Raw genomic sequence first — 20,000 nt, 5'->3', positions numbered from 1 at the left:
TCTGTAGCCATTGCCAATTGTCATCGCTGGCTAGTTCTTTAGTCTGTCTCATGTATTGTCCGTGCATTGGTTTGTTGTGCCAGTCCTCTGTTCTTTCTGTCTTGCTCCTGTCTCTGTATATTTCTGGGTCTTCGTCTACTTTTATTAGTCCTTCTTCCCATGCACTCTTTAAGCCACTCGTCTTCACTGGTTTTCAGATATTTGCCCCACCCCAGTGCTCTGTTTTCTATGTTGACACAGTCCTCTATACTTAGTAGTAGGCCTCTCCTCCTTCCTTTCGTGTTATGTATAGTCTGTCCGTATTTGCTCTTGGGTGTATGCTTTGTGTATTGTCATTTGTTTCCTGGTTTTCTGATCTATGCTGCGGAGTTCTGCTTTCGTCCATTCCACTATTCCTGCACTGTATCTGATTAACTACTGGCACAAAATGCCCATGTGGTTTTATGGCTTTTATCCATATTGTTTCCGGCGTTGAGTTTTGACTTGAGTATCGCCTTGAGTCTCTGCATATATTCTTTCCTGATCGTGTCCTTCATCTCTTGGTGTTTTATATCTCCTCCTTCCATTATTCCTAGGTATTTGTATACTGTCTCATCTATGTGTTTGATGTTGCTCCCATCTGGTAGCTTTATCCCTTCAGTTCTCGTTACTTTGCCTTTTGTATGTTGACTAAGGCGCATTTTTCTATTCCAAACTCCATCCTGATGTCCCCAGATACAATCCTTACAGTCTGGATTAGGGTATCTATTTCCTTGATGCTCTTACCATACAGCTTGATGTCGTCCATGAACATCAGATGGTTGATTTTGTTGCCTCTTTTCTTGAGTTGGTACCCGGCATCCATCTTCTGTAGTACTTTTGTCATGGGAATCATGGCTACTACGAAGAGTAGTGGGGACAGTGAGTCGCCCTGGAAGATCCCTCTCCTGATATTAACCTCTGCTAGTCTTATTCCAGAGCTTGTAAGTATGTATTCCAGTTGCGCATTGTATTTTTGATTTTTGGAAGCTGATGGTATTTTCCTCTGCCCCATATATTTTCAGGCATTCTATTAGCCATGTGTGTGGTATCATGTCGAAGGCTTTCTTATAGTCTATCCATGCCATGCTTAGGTTGGTTTTCCTTCTCCTACTGTTCTTCATTACCATTTTGTCTATCAGGAGCTGGTCTTTTGTGCCCCTACACTTCCTTCTGCAGCCTTTCTGTTGGTGGGGGATGGTGTTTGTCTCCTCTAGGTAGTTGTATAGCCTTTCACTGATGATACCTGTTAGTAACTTCCACATTATTGGTAGGCAGGTGATAGGCCTGTAGTTACTGGCTATATTTCCCTTACTCTTGTCTTTTTGTACTAAGGATGTTCTTCCTGTGGTCATCCATTTTGGTGCTTGGTGATTGAGATACAATGCTGGAGTTGTTCTGCTATTCGTGGGTGTAGGGCCTTGAAGTTTTTGAGCCAGTATCCATGGACTTCATCGGGACCTGGGGCTTTCCAGTTTGGCATTTTCATTTATTATTTTATTATTATTATTATTATTATTATTATTATTATTATTATTTTTTTTTTTTTTTTTTTTTTTTTTTTTTTGAAAAACAAATCCACAGACAGTTATGTGAATGTACATATATTTAAATTGAAAACTTTAAGGATAGCTTTCGGGAATCTGTTCGGTCCCCTTATCAATCAGATTGATAAGAAGGGGAACCGAACAGATTCCCGAAAGCTATCCTTAAAGTTTTCAATTTATTTTAAATATATGTACATTCACATAACGTTGGATTTTGTTTTATTTCTCCATTTGAAGACTCGTGCTACTATGAGGATTTTTTAATTATTATTTATTATTATAATTATCATTATTATTTTATTATTTTAGTTATTCATTATTATTATTTCAATAGATAAAACCTATTCACATGGAACAAACACACAGGGGCCATTGACTTGAAATTGAAGCTTCCAAAGAATGTTGGTTTCAACCTCCTATCGCAGACCCCCCCCCCCCCCCCCCCCCCCCTCCCCCCCCACCCCCCCCCCCCCCCCCCCCCCCCCTTACACACTAAACTGATCACGATACAGAGCTAGTGATTTTTCATCACCCTGGGGGAGACGCGAACCTATGACATCCGAGTGGCAAACCGTGACACTAACCACTATACCAGTCCTGCTCCACCAAAGGAATTCGCCTTCTTTAGCCAATGAAATGACGCGAGCTTTGTTTGACAGGATTCAGCATAATCAAATACCACCGCATTCAAGGTCACGATTGAACGCATCCCATGACATTTTGTTGGCGTCATCATTCCTGTATTTTTTTATTATTATTATTATTATTCATTATTATTATTATTTATTATTATTATTATTATTCGATTTCTTCCCGGAATATTTTGTCTTTCAGTTTTCTCATTGTCATCTGTGAGATGGTGCTTTGTTACCCCTCGACCTTGTAAAAGTCCAGTACTTGGTAAAGTAATTTGAGTTTAGTCAGGAAGTTCTGCAATATCTTATTCTCTGTCACACACACACACACACACACAAACAAGCACGCACGCACAACTATCATATATATATTATATTAATTATAATTATATAAATATATATTTATTATATATATACATTATATTATATAATAATAATATATATAATATATACAGATATATATATATATAATATATATAGATCTATATTTAATATATAATATATAATAATATATTATAATATATATATACATAAATTATTATATATATCATAGATACATACATATAAAGATATCTATATATAAGTATATATATATATATTTACATATATATATATATATATATATATATATATGTGTGTGTGTGTGTGTGTGTGTGTGTGTGTGTGTGTACGTACGTGTGTAGCAAGTAGTGTGTTCAGTTTTGATCAAGGGCGAGGCGGAATGATGAGCACTCTCCCTCAAGGACCCATTGTACCTCTTTGAATCAGGTAGTTAGACAACTCTGGTCTTCATAACCAGAGTTGGAAAGTGAATAGCAACAACAGCATGTCGTACAACTTGCAATGGTTGCTGTCAGCAGTGTCCTTACAGCGTTATACACGTTACGCTTCTAGTCATAATTATGAACGTAAGCTTGGATTTTAATGGTTGGTGTTATCTATGTACTTACGTTGGTAGCGCGATCTATTTGCTTCATGTCTTTAAGTTGGACATCGGATGGCCGCGACTCTCAATGTCGCTTTTGTTTTCATTACTGCGTTCAATGGCCACTCGACGATAGCCGTTTTCTGTGACGTCATCAGAGTCAATATATTGAAGAGTGTCGACTCAATGTCAGAGGTGACTTTTACGGTGATGCAAAAAGAAGTGACGTCACGGAGTATCATTGAAAGTAAGTTTTTCCTCCTGCCTTTTTTCGAATGGTAAGAAACCCCCCAATTATATCATTATTTCCTAAACTGACAATTATATTATTATTTTTGAATTTAATTACCTCATTTTCGACTGACGCTCATTCCGGGCGTCGAGGAATATGTGACGAAGAGATAATTAAGGTCGGCCGCTCTGCCTGTTACTCCATCCAGCGAGTTGAGCAATCGATGTGTGCAGTTCTTCCTCCTCCTCCTCCTCCTCCTCCACTCTAACGATCGTCATGTTGATGTTGATGGTGAGGTCGCGTGGGACTTCGACACACTTCTTGGACGTCGCTGCTTTTTTCGGTTCAGGAAGCAAAATCTTTTTTCGGGGGAAATTTTTAGGCGAGGAAGAAAGGAGTGCTTGAGGGGGGAGAGGGAGCCAGCGGCATTAAGGTTGGGTGGGGTGTGGGAGGGGGAAAGATGGAGAACTTTGGAGGCTACCAGCATCCATCATGTGAACGCTTAGTGGTTGTTACCGAGTGCAATTGTCAAGATGGTGTCTTGAGGCGCCAAGTTCTGTTCCTCATTGTCAAGTTGTTTGGAGAAGATATCTTGGGGTGAGATTGATGAATGATGTCTTCGATTTAGTGATTTGTTTTCAATCTCGTCATACTTCGTCATTAAGGGTTGAAATGGTTTTAAATCTCTCGTGTTGCGAGTGTTGAATAATATAAGATAATTTGAGTGATTTAAGAAATTAGCGTTACCAATTATGTGATTCCATGGAATTTGACGATGAGACGGTGACTTCAAAAACTTTATTCAAGCCTCTTACAGCATAATTTATAAATTAATTACGTCCGTTTGAGTCACTGGAGCTAAAATGAGAATATTCCTTTACAGTAGTTGTTGCCTTAAGGGAACGCTTCCTTTTCCTTGGGAATTTTTAAAAAATTGACGCTTTGTGGGGTGCTTCATCAGGACTTCTTTCAGATTGAATCAGAATGACTGCTTTGGAGCATACGCGTTCGTTGGCAATTGAAACGTCTGGGTTTATAACATGGCCATATCTACAGTTGATATTATCAAAGTGGTGGTAATATCTGCAATTGTGTGAAAGGGAAAGGAAGAGTAGCAAGAAGAGATGCAATGTAGATGCTTCGATAGAGTGCAATTAGAACAGAAACATATAAATACAGAAACAACCAGTCTCTAGTTTCATGGTTAACTACATCAACATTCCAATAGTAGTCTCAGTCACGATTACAAGAGGTGACTACAAGTTATTAGGTTGTTGCAGGTGTCATTGATACTTGGATATATCGAAAGCAAAAGCAGTCTAAAAGTCAGCTTTTCTAAAACGTTGACTTTTAGACAACCGATCCAGTAGTCCGGGAAGTTAATAAATGAACATTTGCAGCAGCCGTGTTATTAGTAAGATGGCCTTCGCAGTCATGTAGTAGCTATAAAGTATTACTTCCATTAGAGCAGATATTGAAATATATATATATATATATATGCGCGCCAAATCATTTACAATGTTACTATTGATAATAAGAATAGAATTTGCAGCCATGTATACAATTTTGGTTTCCATAAGCACCTTGTTTAGAGGAAATTAGAGGCTACCCTTCGGTGACAGAAGCCAATATGGGATTAGCAAGAGACCCGGGAATAATGGATATCATAAATTAAGAAGTCAATTCTGTTTAAAAACACATTGGTGCTTGTCAATTGAAGGTTACCGGGAGACAGATATGACTTTTGTTTACGACTGTCAGCCCAAGGTTACTATGATTCCTCTGCAGGCGACTCAGCGATTTTGGATTTGGAGAACTGCGTCCTCTTTGGGTTAAAGAAATATATGAGATGAAAGATACTTTCATTGTAAGGTTTGGCTTGTAGGGGCTCGTCGTTTTGGCAACTTTGTATGAATGAATTGTGGATATCTATATAATAATTTGATTTTGCGTGCTTTGTAGTTAGTGCCGAGCGAATAATTGCAAGCTTATTTTATGTACATAATTAATAATTCTTTCTTTCCTTTTGGCGCGAGCAAACAAACACACACACAAACACACACACATATATATATATATAGACCACACACATACACACACACACATATATCACATATATATATATATATATATATATATATATATATCTAATATATATATGTATATAATATATATATATATATATCATATATATATTTATATATATATTATATATATATATATTATATATATGTATTAACTATATATATATATATATATATAATATAATATTATATATATATATATATATATTATATATATATATATGTATATATAATGAAAGGCTTTGAGGTACAGTTTCACTCGACCTCGGAATAAACAGAAGGGAGAATTCATAAGTAATAAACGATCCGTCACCAGGAAGACTCAAACCACCGTGTGTGTGTGTGTGTGTATTTTTTTTATAGATAAATAGATTGCTAGATGGACAGTCGAATGAAGAAAAAATAAGCTGTTGAGAAGTTTAATTCAGTAAATGAACGTTTTGAAAAAATGATAAAATAATTAAGATAATTGAAAAGATTGGAAGTCCTTCAGCTGGTTTGGTCACGTTGAAATGATAGAAGATGAGTAGTTGGTGAAAAGGTGTACAGATCCATAGTCTTGGAAAATGAATGACATTTGAAATTTGTTTTCTTATTGTTTTCCTTGAGTCAGGTAGAGATATTGGGAATAAAAGGGCTTTGCTTATCACCCAAAAATCTTTTTTGGACCTTCTTGTTTGTGTAATAAGTGAAAGAAAGCTATATAAAATGTACCCTTGATTCACTAGAATGATTCTGTGATAGTAACTGTCTTGTATTTTTTTCCCAGTAGCCATGTATTTTGGAAAACATCGTAGCTCAGTGGTCAAGAATTGGGCGCGCGCGTGTGCGTGTTGTTGTGTGGAGTGTTGTTGTGGTTTGTGTTGTTGAGAGAGAGAGAGAGAGACGAGAGAGAGAGAGAAGAGAGAGAGAGTTATTTAAACTGTTAGAACCGCCAAATGCGAAGTGACTCATTGAAGTGTGTGCAGATCTTGTCTTTGTTTAAGATGTTTTATCAACTCATTTGAGTACTAAACTTCGGATTCGCAAGTTGACGCGTTCTCCAGTTATTGCTTCATTATTTCTTTCGCAGCGGCTTTTAACATGTTCTCGTTTCCATGACAACGGTGTTATGAATTAAAGGAAATTTCAAGGATTTTAAAAAGTTTAAATTTGGTTATAATTAGAAGGCAATTAATCAGCATTTTGATGTCATTAAAGAAAAAGATTTTATATTGCATTCGGCACTGGATGTTGATAAGTAGTTTGATTTGTATTCATGGGAAAAAGTGAAAAGTAGTTATGTATTATAGTAATAATAAAACAGTGGTATAATCTGCTAGGAACGGATCTCGGAATATTTTCCGTTGAAAACGGGTGCAATAAACAAACCTCTGCGCAAGCGCAGATCAAGTTCCTTATGAGTGGAAATAGCTCCATCACAGAGACCGTTTCCTGGTGATTGCATCGCGATCGAAAACCATTAAGCGGCCAAGGACGCTCCGGTAACTACATTAAAGTTTTATAGTGGTCTTATATTGTGGTCATTACGTTGTTAAGAGTGATTGGTGGTTGATACCAAAAAGTAGAGGAATACAGAAAAAAATATAGAAAACGAATTTTTTTTAGAAATGTAGAGGTAAATGGTAGTTTGCTCTTTTTTTTTTGCAATGGGATATGACGAAAGAAGTCCAAACATCTTTTTTGTTCATATAGTAGTCAATTAAGACGGGAATATCAGGATTTTTCCTTAGCGTAAGTAAATGCTAATTTTCATGTTTTGCTTTCTTTAAATCTTCGGCTTTAAACCCTTATGGACAGAGTCAGCAGACTATAGACAAAGAAGGCTTCAAAGGAAAATAAAACCGATATACCTGAGTTCAAAAGAAGTCCGCAGAAAGCAGGAGTGAATTTCCTCCTCGTTTAAACATGTGGAGATGAGAAGATTCCACTGCTGCACAAAGCAAACTGTTCCAGATTTTACTTGTAACCAAGTTAAAACAAGCGAACTCCAGCAAATTCCAGACCTTTTCGGCAGAGGTCAATATCCATGCTGTCTGTTAGTGTTCATGTGATTTGTGTACTCATTTGTTTTGATGATTTTATACCATAGTCAATTATGCCTTTCCCATTGTTAAAAAAAAATGTTTTTTTCTAAGATTTTCCACCAAACATTGCTTCAGCCACCATAAACCGGATGACGAAACCCAGCGTTACTCTTCATTGCGAAGTTAATTTTCTTAATCTTGCAATGAAAAGCAGTGCTTGCATTATAGCCACGATTACCTCTCTTGCATCCTCTCCCTCTCGGACGGAGATGTGTTGCAAAAACGAGCGTTGCCATGTTATGGCGGTATTTGCGGTCTGCAGGCTTCGCCTCTTGATCGACGTCTGCGGTAACTTGATTGAACCAAGACCGTCCGCAAATTTCAGAGGCGTCCGCTGGACCGCTGCGGTGCTCTGTGTTCAGGCCGGGATTTTTAGTCGGTTTCCAGGCAGATACTTTGTTCAACAGCAATAATACTTTTCTGAAGTGTTTGTCGGTAGTACGATTTCTTTTGTATCTTCAGACAGGTGTATGTCCACCAGCGGTCAAATTAACCGTTTTAGTTGGGGTATAGGAGTATACTACAGCTATATTTTTCTTCTCTCCTGAAAAGGTATATCAGTGCTTCATATCGATATTCAATTTTCACGGTTTTTATTCTTTTGTTGTAACCAGTTAACTTATATGAAGGAATAAGTAACAAGATTAGATACTCGAAAAATTAATGATTTTACATCTAATTGCATACTCCTTAAGGACGTGACACAGTTTCGACTTACATTCACAGCGAATTTTATTTTTAAATGAATCGTGGACTCGTCAAAAATATTCATCTACAGTAATTCGTGTTGTGAAGTTGGTTTCGAAATGTTACTTTTTTTTTTTTGATACCCAGAATTTTAGGAAGTTACTAAGTTGGTGAGTATAACAGATGATTGAACATATTCATGATTTATAGGTAAATGTTTCGGACTGACGACATTTGGTTCATGAGAGAGAGAGAGAGAGAAGAGAGAGAGAGAGAGAGAGAGAGAGAGAGAGAGAGAACGCTACCACTTAATCTTTTGCAATACATACAAGGAAGCAATTTGACTTAATAATGCAAGTCTTGGTCGCATGTGGCAACTGCTTGGCGGGATACATTGCTTGAGAAATGATTTGAAGAGTTAATTTCGAGTGTACATTTTGTTGACTAGTTTATATATCATATATATGTGTGTGTATATATACACACACACATACTCACACACACACACACACACACACACACACATATATATATATATAAATATATATATATATATATATATATCTATATATATAAAATATATAAATCGAAAAACACAGGAAAATGATAGGCAGAAATTCAAGCTCTTTCGTCTCTTAAGACAATGTCCTAATAAAGAAGAAAGCGCTTGGATTTCTGCCTACCATTTTCTTGTGGTATTCGCTTATTTAATGAAGTGACGTGCATCTACTGTGATTTTTTAAGCATGTACATACATATAGATATGTGTGTGCATGCGCATATATATGTACATATAAATATTTGTGTGTGTATTTACTGATGTATGTGTGTTTGTTTGTGTAAAGTTGTAAAGTCCCATTTTACAGCTCATTAGTTTTGGAAGCGAAGAGAAGCATGAACGTACCATGAGTGACGTAGCAGCAGAGCAGCAGCCTATCATGACTATCGCCAGCATTTCCACATCACATCCCCGCCTCACCCGTCCCCCTACACGGGACCAGGTTTTGTTGTCCTTGAAGACCGACGCACAAGCTGGGGGTTCCCTGCGCACGTCTTCCTCCAGTCTTCAGGAGAGAGGAAGGGCCAGGGATTATTTGGGTGGAACGGGACGGGGTCGGTGGCGCAAGGAGCCAGCCGTGTCTGGAATGGTGACGGGTCACGGGCTGGGGTTGTTGTAGGAGGTTATAGGATAGGGGTTTAGGCTGTTGGACGGCATGAGGTCGTCATTGGAGACGTGGGGTTTGGGTATATATATATATGAAAAGGGGCTGATTATGGTAGCTAATGGAAGTTCGGGGTTTATGATTTGAGAAGTGGGATGGCTGCTGCAGCATCCGGTTTGCTGTCTCATTGCTTCTACTCTTCCTCCTCCCCCTCCCCTCCCTCCCCCTTCCCCCCTCCTCATATTTGTTTGAGGGAAGTCCCCTTCCGCGTTTTGAATCGTTCTCCTTCACTTCTCTCTCTCTCTCTCTGTCTGTCTGTCTCTCTCTCTCTCTCTCTCTCTCTCTCTCTCTCTCTCGGAGCGCAAACGAACGATTAACAACCTGATTCTATCACCGAGATGCTTAATGAATTTATAAATATATATGTACAATAAATGCGCAGGTATGTGATTAAGTCTATACTAATATACCTTTAATAAGAAGAAAAACATTGTGTAAATAACACTCATTGTGTCCTTGAACTGCTGATCAGCGAAGTCAAGCAGTTGTGCGTTTGGTCTGTACGTGCTTTGGTCAATCCATAACCTCTTGTTGTTATTTATGGAAGCATACTTATATATATATATATATTATATATATATATATATATATATATATATATTATATTAATATATATATATATATATATATATATATATATATATATATATATAATATATATATATATATAGAGTGCTGTGTATTTATGTATATATATATGAGTATGCATACGTACCTCTGTCTGTACGCGCGCGTGGAAGAAAATTGACTTGATAGTCCCGCATTCGTCCGATTCCTGTGGATGATGTCATGACAAGCGCGTATCTTCTTTTGCAATCACAGGGGTAATAAAGGGTCACCGTTGCCCTGGGGTCACGGTCAGCGACGACAAGGATTTGTTAAGGAGGAAGGTGTCTTGTTTGAGAGAGAGAGAGAGAGAGAGAGAGAGAGAGAGAGAGAGAGAGAATCATCACATTGAATCTTGACAACACGCTAGGAGTGAATTATTGTTGTTAGCGCGATTCCATTCATTGACAAATAAATACATTCATTATCAGTCCAAGAAATAGCAATAATCCGCCTTCGGATCGTGACGTAATGGTCTGCCTCCGTCTCACACTGATTGTACAGTAAATCTCTCAAGTGCAAAACAGAGAGACCGACTTCCTTCTAGATTCGCCATCTTGTATTTTTTTTTTTTCTTTTTTACGTGGTTTCCCGGAAACAGGGAATGAAAAGGAATTGTCTGAAGCATTTACTGAAGAGTTCTCAAGGATTATGAGAATCAAGGGATCTTTCTTAGGCAAAAAATGACAGGATGAAGTAAAATTAAAAGCAAAAAACACCAAAACTCTGTTATATTAATTTTCAAGTTTACGTAATCCTGTCTCATCTATTTTTCTTAATATCTCTCTCTCTCTCTCTTTTATATTTTTCCTAGGTTATAGGGAACTTTATTCTTAATCTCTCCTTTTATCTTATGACTGTCATTAATTTAACATCCATTAAATTATTTTTTTATATTACCTGTTTCATGTAAGTCCCAAACTCCGGTAGAATGAGAAGGCTGGACGTTGGGGAGGGTGAAACTTGCAACAGACTGTAGCCTGTTGATGCAAGCGGTATTGGGACAAGACTGAATATCAGCGAATCTATCGATATTTAAAGAACAATCTCGTCTTGAGAAGTCGCCTTTCACGCGCCCTTGTCTTACCCTAGTCGACTTTGACCTCAGGTCAAGGTCATAGGGTATATGAGATAGGATCGTGGTTTATAGAGAAACGTTTTATGCGACTGACTCACGATTGGAGGAAGAGAGCAATTCACGGTGTTCAGGAGATGGAAGATCCACTGTTATTATTTGGATAAGGATATTCTCAGCAGTTAACGTTTTGTGCATCACTGTCTACCAACGAATGAGGTAAGGAAGTAGTAATAATAGTAATAATATTCTAATCATTATTATTCAGTAGATGAACCTTATTCATGTAGAACAAGCTTCCAAAGAATATGATGTTCATTAGGAAGAAGTAAGAGAACTCACTTATTAAAAAATTCATAAATAGATAAAAATGTATTAAAATGCAAGAAGAATAGTATTATGGTAGAAATGATAATAATAATGAGGGGATGCTATGGGGTTGATGGTATATATTGTTTGGTTTGCTGAATTAGATGCTGTGTCAAATGGTTAACACTGAACACTTGTTATCCTGTTACTAATGAGAGCCTTTCGACGACTATAGTTAAGCTATCCCCAGATTTAGATGTCTTGAAAGTGAAAGGGAATGGGATAGTTATCGGTACTTCGTCCTTGGGAGCTTAGACAAAACAAAGCTCTCCCAGAGAGAGAGAGAGAGAGAGAGAGAGAGAGAGAGAGAGAGAGAGAGAGAGAGAGAGAGAGAGAGAGAGATAGAAAACGAAGAAGGTACACTGACGAGAGAGAGAGAGATTCATTGAGGAGAGCAGAGAGATAGTGAGAAAACGCAAATGTTACACTAACGAGAGAGAGAGAGAATGAATGAATGAAAAAGATTCACCGGGAGAGTAGAGAGAGAGAAGGAGAGAGACTGGGGAGAGCGGAGAGAGAGAGAGAAAAAACGAAAAAGGTCCACTGACGAGAGAGAGAGAGAGAGAGAGAGAGAGAGAGAGAGAGAGAGAGAGAGAGAGACTGAGGGAGAGCGGAGAGAGAGAGAGAAAAAACGAAAAAGGTCCACTGACGAGAGAGAGAGAGAGAGAGAGAGAGAGAGAGAGAGAGAGAGAGAGAGAGAGAGCACTGAAGGGGCGGACGAGGGAAAGGGAAAAGAGCTTTTTCTTGAATTCGACGTCTGAAATGACGTCTTGCAACAAATAGCAATTTGTATGGAGGAACCTTCCGCTTTGCCCATATGATGAAATAATAGACATCCAATGCTTAAAGACATTTTGGAAGTCTGTGATTTTCCCCTTCGCCAATTGTCTGTAAACTTCCCCTCTGCAATGATCTATTGATGCTGGAGTAGAAGCCATCTATCTGTTCGACCGGAATCCCTCTCTTATTCTCATCAGCGGCGAGTTTCACTCTCGGATGCGGTTTTCTTTTTCCGATGTAATAACGGGTTGTTCTTTTTCCTCTGAAACGTCAACATTCATTGGTTTATCAGTGCGTGAATACAGGGACGAAAAGATCGCGGAGGAGAGATTTCTTTAATAACTGAGCAATTGGACTGATTACAGGTTTGATAATGGCATGATGGCGGGACCATTCACGTAAGCAAAAGGTAATTTCTTTTCTGATGGTAAAAACAGGGGATTAGATTGACGTATGCCGAGCTGTTTTACTTGTATAAAATGGGAATGTATTGCTGTTTTCCTTACCAGTCTGTAACACTTCATCAGTACGACTCAGGTTTTTTGCATCGGACTATTTTTTTAAGTATATCGTAGTAAGATTTTTTGTATTTCCATTAGCTGCTTCCGATAATAAAACGTAAGTGATTCGACGGATGATTTTACATTTTTTAACATATGATTGTAATTACTATTTCAGTTTTTTATTAGGAAAAGTGAATTGCGATTCATTCTCCCCTAATCATTTTTTTGGACTTAGTTCTTCCGCGACGGCGTTCTTGTCATGTTTTTGTTACGTCTGGGAGATTGTTCTTGCTACTAATTGCAAGTTTTTTTTGCGTATGTTTAACAGAGAACATTCCGACGCTGATTCCGAGTGCATAATGTACGTAAGGAGGTTCTAATTAATTATACTGTCTTTGTGTACAAGTTTTAATGCTTTGATCTGTGTCTTTGCAGCCGTTTTTTTAAGGTGCTTTTTGTATATAAGCCTTATGTGTGGACGCGTGCTCTTTGTAATTACACAAATTACCCTAATGTGGAATTTCTAAGAGAGAGTAATTTCCGTTTTCATGCATTTTTGTCTTTTCATTTGAAGAGAAAACTATATAAAATTAAATTAAATGCATTTTTGAAAAAGCTTTGTTATAGCGTTTTGCGCATCTGAAAATCATCCTACGGTTTATTTCTTATGTTACATAGGAAATATTTATGATCTGGTTTCAGAGTAATCACATCGGTTTGCTTTTTATATTTTTGTTATTTCTGAAATTGACTTGTAGCTCAGAAGTAGAAGAAAAAATGTAAAGAAGCAAAGAAGTAGAAGAAGAAGAAAAGAAGACTAATGTTACCTTACCCTTGTACGTGATGAGAACGCACACCTCGATAACAGACAGTAATTGTGAGACACTTAGTAGGAAATGCTTCATTTGGATGATAACGTTCATTACACGTAACTGATGGGACTGGCAGGTGTAAGCCACCCTGGCTCCTCCTGCTAGTTAGACTCGTTGTCGTTTTCTCTGAAGGAGCCTCTCCTCGGTGCCACGATCTCGCCCCATCATCTCCCTCTAGTTTGTTTACCCATCATCGACGGAGGATCTCATTCACGGCGACGAAAGAAGGAAGAGGAAGAGAATGATCAGAACGGACGGAGACGATGTAGAGGCGACGTAGGATATAATTTATCCGCGATAATCGTGTCGGATTTGGTGATGTAGTGTCATTGATGATTGCGTGGGTGGTGGTGTACGCGACAAGTTCTGGTTGATGATGTGGGTGAATGTGAAATGTAAACAGAGTGAATGTAAAGTTCGTGGAGGTGATGAGATCAGTGTAGATATTGGTGAAAAGAGAATGATGGTGATGGAGTCGATACAATTTTAGAACATAAAAGACATCAGATGATGATGATGGTGATGCATCCGTAGATCGATGAGAATAGAAATGCCTGAAAACCCTAGAATTTGTGGAATAAGAATAATGCAATTCTGGTTCAGAGTTTGTGTATAAAAAAGCAGTGTTAATCTGCGAATGTTATCTTACAGCTAAGCGAAAATAGATTGATAAACAATGTTTGCATGAAGTTACGAAATTAAGGCTGACATATTCAAGCCAAAACACGTAGACGACGAAAATTGAGAATGAAACAAAACAATGGAGATGTTGAATGAAAATTTGATAGTAGTAGTCACTCAGTTTTGAATTGGTCTTAAGAGTAAGTAACAGTGTAAGAACGAGATAATGACGTGCTTTTATGTCTAAAATACAAATAAACCGGATTATCTCTTTGAATGACGAATAAAAAAGATAGAAGATAATCAGGTGAAAGTTGTATGGCAATTACATTTCTCTCTCTCTCTCTCTCTCTCTCTCTCTCTCTCTCTCTCTCTCAGTGACATGCCAAAAGAAAACGAAGGTCTGACCTCTTCCGAAACCATTATATTATTAACTACCTTCCGGTTGGCAAATTGGAAGGTTGCTTGTTGTAATTATGCTCCTTTTGATTGTTATTGTTAGTTTCGTTTTTGTTGTCGTTGGTGTCACTGTCGTAGCATTTAATGCTCTTCGTGAAGGCGACATTAATTTTATGCTTCACTATCTTCATTAAAACATTTAATCGCTGAGATAACCTCTACACCATACATCCTCGGCGCATCCCTCTACATGGCTTCCTTATCACTTGTTACGAGCTTTCTCTGGGTATGCGACCATTACACGCACTGTCAAATTTGCCACTTGCCTGTTTCGTAATAAATACTTGGTATAGAGTCCCTCTTCTTGTGTTGAGTTGAATATATAATTTAGGCCAAAGGCCAAGCACTGGGACCTATGAGGTCATTCAGCGCTGAAATGGAAATTGACAGAATTGTGTAACAAGACGAAAACCTCGCAGTTGCTCTATGAATCAAGTGTTAGGAGAGGGTGGAAAGTAAGATGAAGAAAGAGAATATGAAAGGAAGTACAGTAAAAGGAACGAAAGTGTTTGCAGCTGGGGGCCGAAGGCACGCTGCATAGAACCTTAAGTAATGCCTACAGTGGACCGCATGAGGTCCATTGACGGCACCACCCCGCTACGGGGTCCCTCTGCTGTCAAACCTGCCACTTGCCTGTTTCGTTACAAATACTTGGTATATGGTCCCTCTTCTTGTGGTCCCCGTAGGGGGTTAGTAACGTCAGTGCGCCTCACGTCATGCACTATAGGCATTATTTAAGGGTCACTGCAGCGTCCCCTCGCCCCCTAGCCTCATCCTCTTTTACTCCTTTTTCTGTACCTCCTTTCGTTTTATCTTTCTATCATCTGACTTTCCACCCTCTCTAACAATTGTTTCATAGTGCAGATGCGATGTTTTCCTCCTGCTACACCTTTCAAACCTTTTACTGTCAGTTTCTCTTTCAGCACTGAATGACCCCATAGGTCTCAGCGCTTGGCCTTAGGCCTAGATTCTATGTTCGATTCTATTCACTTGTTGTGGCAAACCTAAGCTGTTCTTCTATTGTATTCCCCAGGAATGCAAAGACGTGTTACGCTCCAGTAATTCTTTACAATCACGTCCATCGCCTTTTCCTTATAGAAGGTAGCAATTATTATACACCCGTTCCTTGGGAACCATTTCCCTCTTGCAAACACACGGCGCAATAAGCCTCGAAATTACACCATCACCACCAAACCGCATCATCTGACTTTCCAGTCTTTCACTTTTTAATTGGCTCGTCACATCCACTGCAATAATTTCCACAAACATTCCCAAATTTACTTTAAACCCTTTTACTCGTGCAACAGACCCCCCCCTCTCTCTCTCTCTCTCTCTCTCTCTCTCTCTCTCTCTCTCTCTCTCTCTCTCTCTACTTTCATCAACTCTTGGGCATTCGGAGATATCTTCACACCTTTAAAACGATCCTACATTTTCGTTTCTTAAATAGCTATCCAGTCTTGTTTTGAAAGAACGCTATTCATTAAAAAAGTTAACAATGAAGCAAAATAAGAAAGAGAAGAATTTGTTGGAAGAGTTACGCTGACGAATGCAGTGGATAGAAGAGAAATCGCCGGAGATTTATCTGATGGCAACGAAAGTGAAATATAGAAGGAAAGTCTTTTTGGAGAGGAAGAGTTTAGAGTGCAACCGTGAAAAAAAATTACGGTAAAAGAATTTAGAGAGTGAATAATTGAGGATGAAAGGGGAAAATGAATGAGATGGCTAGAGCTAAATAGGAAACGAGGAGTAAGCAGTGGTTCAATGATGGCGTGAATAGGACAGGGGAAGATGGCTGTATATGGAAAGGACATAGAAAGGAACGTTGTGCTATAGGAAAAATAAGTGTGTTTGAAGTGCAGGTGCCTGACGTAAGAGAGAACATCCAAAAGTACACTAGAGGATGAAATAAGGAAATCAAGGTGAAAGTGTGAGAGAAAAGGTGTCGGTTAATGAAAATAAAGAGGGAGTAATGAGCAAAAACGTCAGCGTCGTAAAGAAGTACTGGGAACAAGCAGTAGTTGTACCGACGAAGGTTCATCAGTCAGCAAACACAACATTCTCGCCCGTGCACACACACACACACACACACACACACACACATATATATATATATATATATATATATATATATATATATATATGTATATTTATATGTATGTATGTAGTGTATATATACGTATATGAATATGTATATGTATGTATATATATATATATATATATATATATATTTATTTATTTATATATACATATATAGTAAAGTAGGCCCATAAAAAGCCCATAAAAAATAGCCCAAAAATAGAACGTAACTTATAATTCCAGAGACAGCAGTCTCTGAAATATAGTAATTTCTATAATTTTGGCGTTTTTATGGGCTCCTTTTATTAGATGGAATTATGTTTGTAACAGAACATTTTTACCAGGCCACAATGTATTTAAAATAAATTTAATTTAATTATTTAATATATTTAAAAAAAAGGTCCATAAAAACCACTAGTTACACGTTGCAACACATATTTCAGAAACTCCTGTCTCAGTCCGAAATGTATGGTTGCAACGTGGAAATATTTGTTCTTATAGGCCTTTTCATCTTCATAGTATACTGCTGGATTACAGAAAAGACATTCAATATATATATATATATATATATATATATATATATACAAAACAAACACTCATTATATATATATATAATATATATTATATATACACAATATATATATATAGTATATATATATATATACTATATATATATTATGTATATATATATATATAATATATATATATATATATATATATATATATATATATAATATATAGATATATATATATATATATATATATAATGAGTGATTGTTTTTGTTTTCTTTTTGAAATGTTAAGGATATTTTCTTAAGCATTTGTTTTATTTATATTCTTTATCGTTAGTTAATGATTGGTACAACTTTGTCAACTGTTACTTGTCATGCGCTATATGCATTGAATTTTTTTATGATTGTAACCACCTCCCATTTGTTCTCTTTCCTCATTTATGAATTACACAGTTGATTGAAAGTGGAAGTTGTACAATATTTAATCTAACTGCCGTGGTTCGTTACAAGGAAGCATTTGAAGGTTTTATTTCTCCACTGAATATTCACGTTGATATGAAACATATTTGCTCTGTTTAATTATAATTTGAGCCTACTGGTAAGGATCAAGCCATAGTCTGCTTGACGGACAAACAAGCTCTCACAGAATTGAGCCTTCATCAAAAAAGGAATTATTAAGGAAAAAGATAGTATTAACGATACAAAAAAAAAAGGGTAAATAGGTGATTGATATCTGGAAACAGCTCTATCCGGCCACATCTCATGTCTTGGGAACGCAACAACCCAAGGGGTACAATGACTGTGACATACTCTGATGTAGGTTTAAGAATATCGGTAAAATGGTCAAAAGCTCACTCCAGTTGACCTAGCAGACTTATGTAAGAGCACAATTACTCTCTTCATGACTCGGCCACAACTATTTGTGATAAAACTATTACTAATGCTACTAGCGTTATCATCTTTTGCTTTGTAATAATATTCTTACAGTTGCATTCTTTTAAGTCTGTCAGTTTGTTTACCTGCTTCTTTTACGTTCTGGATACTCATTTCGGACCGATCTTCCTGCAGTAAAAACAGCCAATTTTGATGGAGATCTTATCCTCTCATCATCGCCATCACCCTCAACAAGATCCTGCTCAGCATCGAGATATGAAATTGCCTTTCCACTTCGCTTACAAGATTTCTAAGTGACCCGAACCTCTGCTCATACCTCATAACGATGAGAGAGAGAGAGAGAGAGAGAGGAGAGAGAGAGAGAGAGAGAGTTATGAGCTTTCATGGAGTATTTTTTATAAACGAATAAGAGAAAGAAACAGACGTTTAGGTTATGTTCGAAAGAAATCATAAGCATGTATTATGTAACTTCTTACCCGAGAGACAGATATTGTAAAGGTAAAAGAGAGATATTGTAAGAAGTTGCAGACTTGTATGATGAAATATCTTACACGAGAGAGAGAGAGAGAGAGAGAGAGAGAGAGAGAGAGAGAGAGAGAAACACTACAAATGGATTGCGTATAATCCGCCTGTATTTCCTACGGTTTCCGTATCAGTGAAACGAGACACCTACTATGTAAGTGCTGGATGGACAGGTTTGCATATTTGGGAAGCCGCACGATTTTAAGCCGTATATAACAGACGTGTTGAATTTACCAGGGAATGAAGAAAGTTATGCTACATGATCCTTCATAGCGGTTGCTGATCGAATCATACTTTTACTCGTGTACTGAATCTCTTGGGAATATCTTGTGCTAAAAGGCGGCATGAAATATATTTTGGTGCATGCGTATTGATGTTTCTGTTTTAAGGATATTAGGAAGATTTCTGACCATGATGGATGATGCAATTTGTTTTTTTATAAAATTAATTTTACTGTAGTGTTATGTAAACGCTCTCTCTCTCTCTCACTATAAGTCGTCTTGGTGTAATGATGTGGTTGTCTCACAAGCAAAGGGCCCCCAGATAATATCCCCCAGACGAAGAATTGAACGCTTATAAAAACGCATAGGTACTCATTTTCTATATATATATATAAAATGAGTATGCATGTATGTATATACAATATATATATATATATATATATATTATGTATATACATATATATATATAATATATATATATAGATATATATGTATATACATACATGCATACACACAAAATATATATATAGTCAGTTGTAGGAGGCCTATCGTAATGTACTGATTGTGCTCTTTCTCTCTCTTAATCTCTCTTACAACAAGACATTGTAAATCACTTTAAACCAATCCAGGCGACATCTTTTGTGGTTTCTATTGAAGTGAAGTATTTATGGGGAAGGATGGAAAGACGTGAGGATGTGCTGGGAACATCCCCCGCCACATCCGGGACTGATATCTTCAGGGCTTCCCTTCCCCTTGATTTGATGGGGCGCTTCCGTGGGTGCCGAAGGTCCTGAGTTTGAGGCACGCCGATTTGAATTTACTCAGGGTGTCTCTAAAGACCTCGGATGGAGATGATTCCTCGAACTACCTCTTTCGATAGGTAACTCCAAATAGGTTGTTTTCAGTAAGAGTAGGTTCCTCGTTGGATGAGTGGTTTTCGCGCTCGGCTACCAATCCGGTAGTCTGAAGTTCGATTCTCGGCTCGGCCAACGCGGAATCAGAGGAATTTATTTCTGGCGATAGAAATTAATTTCTCGATATAATGTGGTTCG

General features: G+C 37.5%; 1 protein-coding gene across 5 annotated transcripts in view; it reads left to right on the top strand.

The window, feature by feature from the left end:
- The window catches only part of LOC135217968 (rho GTPase-activating protein conundrum-like), a 355,231-nt gene that overhangs the window by 202,462 nt on the left and 132,769 nt on the right, over positions 1 to 20,000 (top strand). The window lies entirely within an intron of this gene.

The sequence above is a fragment of the Macrobrachium nipponense genome, chromosome 9, assembly GCF_015104395.2.
Source record: "Macrobrachium nipponense isolate FS-2020 chromosome 9, ASM1510439v2, whole genome shotgun sequence".
NCBI lineage: Eukaryota > Metazoa > Arthropoda > Malacostraca > Decapoda > Palaemonidae > Macrobrachium > Macrobrachium nipponense.
The sequence above is the reverse complement of the archived record's forward strand: the minus strand, read 5'-3'. Positions and strand labels throughout refer to the sequence as shown.